Source organism: Rhynchophorus ferrugineus, unplaced genomic scaffold (genome assembly GCF_030347505.1).
Source record: "Rhynchophorus ferrugineus isolate W39M unplaced genomic scaffold, kcgeb_rfMv2 rfM3, whole genome shotgun sequence".
NCBI classification, from domain to species: Eukaryota; Metazoa; Arthropoda; class Insecta; order Coleoptera; family Curculionidae; genus Rhynchophorus; species Rhynchophorus ferrugineus.
The window spans coordinates 47,388,775-47,398,554 of NW_027472582.1; the positions used below are offsets into that span (position 1 = coordinate 47,388,775).

General features: G+C 30.8%; 1 long non-coding RNA gene across 1 annotated transcript; it reads right to left on the reverse strand.

Moving 5' to 3' along the window:
- Nucleotides 1-8,456: 8,456 nt before the first annotated feature.
- On the reverse strand, nt 8,457-9,541 carry LOC143193931 (uncharacterized). The gene is made up of 3 exons (XR_013005142.1): nt 8,972-9,541; nt 8,729-8,890; nt 8,457-8,676 (listed from the first exon to the last, which is right to left on the reverse strand). It is a non-coding gene; the product is annotated as an uncharacterized LOC143193931 (long non-coding RNA).
- Nucleotides 9,542-9,780: the final 239 nt, after the last annotated feature.

The following is a 9,780-nucleotide window of genomic DNA, read 5'->3' on the forward strand; positions in this document are numbered from 1 at the left end:
AAGTGCATTTTACTGTATCTATGTCAAAGTCAAACATGCAAATCGTAAAAATAGCTCGGTAATTATGATAAATTAATTTGTATTCAATCAGAATAACATGTTATATAGTATACTAAATTAAACACTGAATATTATCGATCGTCACATATATTTTATAATATTTAGTTATTTAATCAAAACCAAATGGTTAGTTATATATATATTCTGTATGGAAATAAATTCTACGGTTTTTTTAAACTTACTTATGTGTTATATCATTCATCGATGACTTTTTTGAGCGCTTTATCTATTTAGGACAGTAACCATATCCATACTATTCAGGTGAGACTGGTTAAAAAGTCTGGTAAAAATGCCGCTTGCGGAAGTCCTTCGCATCACAAGTTCAAAAACATCTTTTGATTCATGTGAGTAGCGTGAGATTCTGCTGGCACATTGTTGTAAATCTGTATTTGTGATTATTTATAATAATGATTGTCCATGGCAAGACTGCAAAATCCGAATATGACAATCATCCCAGTAGTGAGTAAGTAGGTAAGACCGGATATATTATGGCATGAGTTGGTCACTAAGTCACTAAGGTCTCTAAGTTGGTCACTCGCCAATTAGTAGGTTTAATGCCGTAAACCGTGGTTCAGAACCCACGTTAAGCAGTGTGTCGAGTCTAAATAAACTGTAGTTGTTAAAGAGGAGACTTGAAAATATAAAAAGTGTTCCATTAGAATAGCCCGCAATTATACACAAAGGCGACAGGTCGGTCTACCTACTCTTACGATAATCGCAGGTTTGAATTCTGCCAGTAACCAGGTTGGACAAGACCGGATGTCTTCTGGGATGATTTCTTGATCTGGTATGAAGTTGGTCAGTCCAGTCGGTAGGCTTAATGCCGAGGACCGTAGTTCGGAGCCCATATTAAACTGTAGGTACAGTCCAGATAAACCCTCGTTGGTAAGAGAAGACTTTAAAATATATAAAAAACAATAAACAATAAAATATATTACCTTCCTTTTCTAAAAAACAAATATCTAGAAATATTTATACTTCGTGTTGCATTAATATAATAATGTATAGGGATAAAAATTTGATTGTTGTATTATTTTTGGTGGTTTAACATACATTGGCTTTAAAATACGAAAAAACAAAGGTATTTGTGGAATCAAAAGTTAAATTTTAAAAGTTGTAAAATCCAAACAGCATCAATTTTGTTTATAGTGCACACATATGCACGGTATGTCATATGCCAAAATACCTGTAGATTGGTAAACGATAACAAGAAGCAGAGAAAAAAAATATTCTTCTTATTCAAATAAACAAAATTGTAAAGGGTATGAGAGAAATAATATACAATTGTACTGAAAGTAATACTAAAGGTAATTATTACTTTTATACACATTTTGTTGCAATTAGCCATCCACTCGTTTTAGGCTAGTAAATGTATAATACGTCAACCAAAATCTAGAGTTAACCAATTCATTAACAGAATTTCTCCATCAAGAACAATAGTGGAAATTGCAGAAAATTGCCGGAGGGATCATATTTGGATATTTATGGAATATTTTCACTACTTTCATGTACTCGTATAATGGTGCTGGTGGCTTTTTTGTTTTGTTTTAACTTTGTTGGCTGGATTTATTTATATATATATATATATGTAATATATAATACATATAGTATATAGTAACAACAAAACACTAAGAATTAGTTGACTGAATTGAAATACAGCAGGTCTTTGCTATTCTACTTTGACTATTTTGTTGGATATTAAATTTATTCTATATAAGTTTGAATAAACCTTGCGTTCCAGACATACTTCACTATGAACAGATTTAAATGGTGTTTACACTGAAACTATCTTAGAAATTCATCCTCGAAAACATCATTTTAATTGGCCTTGATTTTAAGCCCACGTTGACCTGTACGAACGCTATAATTAAAATTAATGTTCTAATTAGAAGACATGTAATTCAAAATCTGGTTCGATAAAATTGAAAACAAATAGAACAGACGAAAGTGTTAATTCGAATTAACGAAAATCATTTTTGAAGAGCAACCTTGTAGTTAATCTAACAGACTGCAAGGCAAAAAAGTAGAAAAAAAATTGATTTTGTAGTGTTTAGATAAATATATCGAGTCTTATGAGTTATGAGTGGTTGGAACCCTAGCTGCTCTTACTTATTTGTCCAAACTGTCCCCTTTATTTTTATTATCTATTACAGGTAAGTTTTATATATATATATATATATATATATATATATATATATATATATATATATATATATATATATATATACATATATATTTCTCCTTTTACCAACTATGGGTGTATCTGTGTAGTTTAACGTGGGCTCCGAACTGGGGTCCTCAGTATTAAGTCTACCGACTGGCGAGTGACTAACTTTAGAAATCATCCCAGAAAACATCCGATCTTACCCAGCCTAGTTACTGGCGTGACTGGGATCATTTTCTTTGTCGGATTTTACACTCTTGCACAGAACATTCAAAATTTTTAAACAATCACAAACATAAATTTATGACCATGCCTCAGCAGGACTCGAACCCGCGGCTATCACAACTGTAGGAGGACCGTCCCTTTACCACTGCGCTACCAAGCTGGCTACAGATAAGTTAAATCACATTACATTACGATATATTTATAATATCAATAAATTTGATAAATACATATCAAAGTATTAATACAACATTTCGATATACCATATCGAAAAAATATGCATATTTTTTATAGAAGAATATCCTTAATCCTGGAAGATTTAGTTATATTAGCGTTAATAATACAGTATTTATGCAATAAAATATTTGATATTAATCTATGAAGAAAGGATTTTAAACGTTAATTTCAGCGGTTTTGTGTTCTGTTATTATTGTTTATTTTTGAAAGATTAATAATATATTCACGTTTCTAAATTTTGTCTGGCCCAATTCGTGACAATAAATAAGGTATGTTTGTCATTGCTGAATATCAGGTACATCAGGTAAATTAATAGGAGGAGCAATTAGTAGGGGTATACTATGAACAAGAAATCGTAGCCAACTTTTGGTATAGTTTTCAGAAGGCTTATTGACTATTTAGTGAAACTATACTGGTTTTCCACTTCTCATAATACGTACAATTCATTTGAAATTATTTCATTGAAATAATAATTTTCTTAAACAGATGAATAAAAAGCTAATTTTTTATTATTATTTAATTAATATATTGTTACTAGTCGTTTACGTCTAACCAACAATTTGTGTTTATGCCAACTTAAATCTAGATATATAACTAGGAGGACCCATCGGCCCTATCTCAGTCAGGTGAAATAAAGTTTATTCATGCCACTGCTGTATTTTTTATTATATGCACCCATGTTGCCCATTACACAACACTACACAAGATCAGATGGTTTGGTTCTTTTGAGTCTGTGTCTTGTTCTGGTGGTATCCAAAAGTTGCAATATTTCAATATTAGTATGAGAATGGGGTCTTTCCTCATGCCCCCTTGCAATTCTCTTGATTTCTTGACTGACTGTGGGTATCTGAAGGTCTCGACGTAGATAATCAGTCCTATAGTATTTGGGTGCACCCACAATACCTCCCAGGACTTTTTTCTAAAAAATTTGTATTTTGTTAATGTTACTCTTTGCAGAACATCCCCATAATTGAACTCCGTATGTCCATATAGGTTTCAATATTTGCTTATATAATAGCAATTTACTATGTACTGATAATTGTGATTTTCTTCCAATTAGCCAGTACATTTTCCTATACTTCAATTCCAGTTCTTTTCTTTTCTTCTTTATATGTTCCTTTATAAGTTTTACATCGAGATTCATTCCGAGATACTTAGCGTTGTTGCTATATGGAAGGATAGTGTTATTTAATGTTATTGGTGCTTGTACGGTCTATTTATAGGTGAACTGCACATGTACAGATTTACTTTCATTAATTCTTATTTTCCAAGCTTGTGTCCAATTATTTATATTATCACTGGCCTGTTGTAATTTTCGTGAGGCTTCTTCACTATTGTCCCCCGACTTTCCTGGAAAACAAACGATTGTATACCATTTAGAATTGACCATCCTACATTGCCCTAACTTCACTGAGTTGGGTACCTGAAAATGGGTACCGTCATTTCGTTCGATATGATTATGTAATGAACTTCTGTTGGATCTATAGAAAATTCATAAAGCTGATTTCCTTTCAGTTTCATAGCAATATATCCATGTTTTGTCATCTGTGTAAAATAGCTCTTTTACGTATAGTAATAACCATTAATGTGAATCGACTCAAGACATTTCTTGAATATTTATGGGATTATTATGCAATATCTTATTTATGCATTTCATACTAATGTCTAACGATGTGCCACTCTCACGTTACGTCAAGTGCCAAGTGATTTTGAGATTTCGTGTTGTTTTCAATGTTTTATATTAAAATAACTGATTTGATGATCGCCTCCAAGAATTTATCCTGCGGCGAACATTATCCCTAATGAATTCGTTTGTCCAGTTTTCAGAGCGCTATATTAAAGCACTTGATCGCCGCATAAAGAATTCAGTTTATCGATACACTGTTATCTTGGTAATACACTACATAAGCTATGAAAAATAAGTGCAATAAAATGTTGCAACTATTTACGTGTTGAGTTACTGGAAACAACACAAAGAAGGTTGATTTTAACAATGGCAAGTTTCCAATGAAAACGTCTGATGACGTCTAATAATAGTTAGCGCTACCAAGGCCATAAATATAAACAGCAACCCTCGTAATGTGTTATATTGCAACAGTAACCGTATTAGGTCACACATGTAATGATAGTGAGGTCAATTGTCGTGCAACGTTATACAATTTAATCTGCGGAATTTAAAAAACATAGAAATAGTAGAATCCAATTAGTAATAATCATAACAATTAACCATTTACTAAATACATTTACTAGGTTAATTAAAGAATATATTGAGTTATTAGTTGAAACTTGATATGTTTGAAAATGATAATTTAATAGCTGGTAATAACAAAATGACATATTTGCTAGAATAGTATTGAATATATAGTAAACATATATAATCTCACCCACCCTTAATACTGACGTCACTGAGATGGTTATTATTTATCGAGTTTTACAATGTTGTTCTGTTCACGATCACAAAATAAATTACATCCATGCTCTGGCGCGATTCGATCTCATGTTTATCATTTATTCTATCGCCTATTGTCATCAAAAATAGGGACAGCGTACTATCACCTTGATCACTGCATCTAGCAAGTTAATTATTATCTATAGCATATTTAAAATAAAAGCGAAATCGCGTCATCAAGATGTTTAATGTATTTCCTGCCACAATTTGTAGATTCGTTTTAGAATCAGACAATATTTTTGTACTTAATACTTCCTTCACTAAAAAGAAGACGTCCTCATACGAAGCGGGTGACGAATCAAGATCAGCTTGATCAGAGCTCAAATATATGAAATGCATAAAACAGGGAGTAGTTTTTTTTCAACATAAACATATTTTAATACAATTATTTCAGAGGAAAATGTTGTCCTGCAAAATATTTATAGAAAGCTTAGAGATATGCAGCTCTTTGAGGGACGTAAAACATCCCTCCATACACTATCGGGTAATATAGGGTTTAAATGATGTAAAGATAAGCCACGAGGAGGTCTATTTGAACTTCCAGACATTGCTTTTAAAAGAATACAATTTTTAAACCATATAATAAAATCAAGGAAAACTTATTATTTTAATTTGTGTAGTTAGATGAGACGTTGATATTTCAAGATGGGACTAATATACCCAATTGTTACCCATGACTAGATGATAATAAAAATAGTATTTGACAGCAAGACTACAAAAATTGATAGAGAAAAGTAAACGTTCGAATAATAATTGATTAAGTTTTATTAGTCATAACATTTATTAATAATTAATAGCAGATATATTGTTCTTCATACTGGAAACAGGAATAATACCTTCGGTTTGGATGAACCCGGTCAGACACATTGAAGAAGAAATTGACAAATTATAGAACAGATGTTTGATAGATTGCAAATTAACACTTTAGTTGAATGAAACTTTCTGAATATGGGATTATGTTTCAATGGTGACAATTTCCAAGAAGTAAAGCTAAATATATAATTAATATACTGTAAGAATGTGAAAGACTTATGTGCGCAGATATGTATGTAATTGTTTAGAATGGACATGAACATTTGCTTAAAATGTGTGGAGAGAAAGAACACTGTCTTGCAAATATGGTAAGTGCATTAAGGAAAATACAGTGATTAAATCTAGTTTAACCAAGAAAGATGTATACACGTAGTAACAGAACAAACTAAGGAGAAATACATTGATATCAAAATGAGCCCCATCGGCTCTAGCTTAGTCTCTAGTGTAATAATGTTTATGTATTTACACTACTACTTTTCTATTAAATGAAAATGAAAAATTAATTTTCACACACTTCACTTCACAATGGTTTGATTCTTTTGAGTCATCTTCCTGACTTCAAAGTGATCAGTTGGCAGTAGTTAAAATAATATTGAAAATAGAAAAATAGGTTTGGGTATAAATTAAGCTAAATTGTGTGTATATCGTAGAATATAAAATACGTGTAGTAGATAGGTTAAATAAGTTTTTTTGTTTATTTTAATTTAGTTATTACAACGAGTATTAAGTACGTATTTTATTTTAAAAAGTTTTTTTTGTTAAAATTCTAAGTTTTGATTATTTTTTACTTTTTTGTGAGTTCCTTATTTATCTTTTGAAGTCCGTTCAAATTTTTTGTTAAAAATATTTTATATATGTGAATTCTCCCACATTCGAATCATATCAATTTACGCGAATTGCTCTTCTTCGCTCCGATGATTTCCGCATGTCGAAACTGAGTCGGAAATCCGGCAAGGAATCCGGAACTTCAAATTACATCAAAACAACAACGAACCAAACCTAATTTACCTTAAACACGTTCTCCTACTCCCGCTCGGAATCGTTGGAAAGTGGAACGAAATATTCTCTTTCGCGTTGCTTACGGGATGTGGTTTGGCCGAATGCTAAATGAGTTGAAGAAAGCAATTTAGTTTTGGATTCGGCGTGGAAAATTATCTGTGATACATTTGGAATAACGGGAGACGGTAAATTTTAAACCGCTAATACGGATGAGTTAAAATTTGCATGGGATGTTGTTCAATTGTTGTCTTTAAAATAAAAAGAACAATAAGCTATATAATTAAGGAAACTGTAGTTTTCATGTAGCATTCAACAATCTGCTCATTGGGCAATAAGCATTTGATAGGACTTGTAAAATGACTTGCTAAAGATCGCTACAATAAGTTATCTCCTGTACAAACTAATAAACTAGTACGTAATTTAATTACTATCCTATGTTATTTTAAATACTATTATATTGTCCTCCCAATAAAACATCTACTGCACGTCATAAATGACGTCGAACTGACTACCAAATGCAGATTGTAAAAATATTAAATTATTTTTAAACTCGGAGCAGACTCTTACCTCTTAGTTTACTAGTTGAAATCCCCTACTTAGAAAAAGAACAGAATGCTGTTTAATGCGTAGGAACATGTAACCGAACCATTTTATAAAATTCGAATTGCGTTGGTGCTGGTCGACCCTGTTGTCAAATGACTCACAAATTCTTCAAAACATTAGTGCTAATAAATAGATGTTGCAATTACAAAACAAACCGTCGTCTCTAATCAACTAAGTCGAATTGAAAGGACGAGTTAATGGTAGGATACAATAAAAATCATCGTGGTCCGGTAGAATGACTATACTGCGCCAGCGCGCGCGTCTCAGTGTTACAAATATTTAAATATTCTCAGTATTGCTTGAGACGTCATGAGTAGTGCTGTGCCTTATCTATAACCAAAATTATGATATCGGCATAATGTTAGTCTTTGAGGCGTAAAATGTACTCTGTATTAGTTATTAAAATAAGGGGTAATGTTCATAAGTTTTATATTAAGCTATATAAACCATACATCTGTATATATAGTAAAAATGACTTAAAAAAACAGTAAGAACATGACATTAATTGACAAAACATTTTAGAGGAGGTAAAAAGAAAAATAGAGCATAATACTAAATTTTATATTATATATATTTATATATTTTAAAATTTAATATTAATTTTAAATTACATATTTGGGGATATAAAACAATGAACCTTAACTAGGCCATAAACTATTTATAAAATTAACACATATTTAGAATTACAATTAGAATTACATACTAGAATATACTATATTACAAATGTGTTATACATAAATAAAATTTAATAACAACTTTTATACTTCTCACACTAATTACTAATTAATTACAATACAATAAAATTTGTAAAAGAATAAATCCTAATAAATACAAGGTTAATATATTTCATGGAAAAAGGACTTACCGTCTAAAAAACACCACCATAATCAATGAAATCAAGGACTCAAGTACATTAAAACTCAATGTTAATATTTTATGTTTTATTTTAGTATATATGCTTTTCAACTATTTTCTTTTATTTCTACTTAGGTCTGCTTTCCTCTTCAATTTTGACAGATTACTTTACCTTATCAACAAATCAAACAGCTGTAGCAAGTACAATCCTTTTCTAAATAGCTACCTTTTCAGGAGTAATGGTATGCAATATTTTCCTGCAGTTCTGTAAAGCCTATAAACTGGACGATTAAATGAAATTACTTAAATATATAATTCCCTATTACCTTGTCAAAATTCAATTGTCGAATATTATTCTGGGACTCATATTGGCTACTTGTATTTGCTTCAATATTGAGTCTTATAACATTCTTAACAAAAAAAAACTTTTATAGGAGAGATTCAAATTAATTTTTTGCTGTAACCCTTCTTGACTTATCATACCCTACCTAAAATTCATTCGTAAGATAATAATCATATGGATAATATGGAAAATACTATCTTAACTCCTTATACAGTGGTATACAAACCTCTTGACTTCTTGTTTTCTAAGACATTCTTTAAGAAATATTTTTTCTTTATTATCCTGTGGCTTCCAACTTTCAAAGCCATACAAATTCTGAAAATATAGACTAGATTGTTTAACATCTATATTATAGCTCCAACAAAGATGCTGCCCAAATTCAGTATGTATGGATACTAAAATCATTAAATTGTAGATGCAGATAAGGCAGATGATCCTTCTTGTTATCTGCTTTAGTTGTACAGCAAGCTCATGGGGAAATCTTTCTTTCTCTTGCTACTAAATATGTCATATTACAAACTTGACATATTAATTTACTTTCACTGCAAAATTTAAGTCATATTAGTCCATATTTGTAATCCTGTTAAAACGCTGAAATGTTAAACTAAAAGGTCTTCTCTTCAAGTAAAAAGAGTCATCAGAGTATAACTTTAAAAATGTCATATCAAACGTTTTAATAATCAAACAAATAAATGCCCAACGTTTGACCAAAGCAATAGGGTACGTCGCCATTTTTTTTTGAGAATAGCTTGGCTTGCAATACCATGCAGTGTTGCCAAATCTAAGGGCAAGACTATATATTGTACTAAATACTAAAAAAACCTATCTATTTTATTATTATTTTTTCAAAACAAAATATAAAAGTTAATGTCAGAAAGTCTTGTGAAATATATTATTTTTCTAAAATAAAATACATCCATAAAGCAAATAGCCTATTTATAAATTTGGCAACATCAACTTTTAGTTTTTTGGCTTGCGGCAAGTAGATTGCCCCGACGAATATACGAATAGTTCCGAAAGTAGCCAAATCTCCGG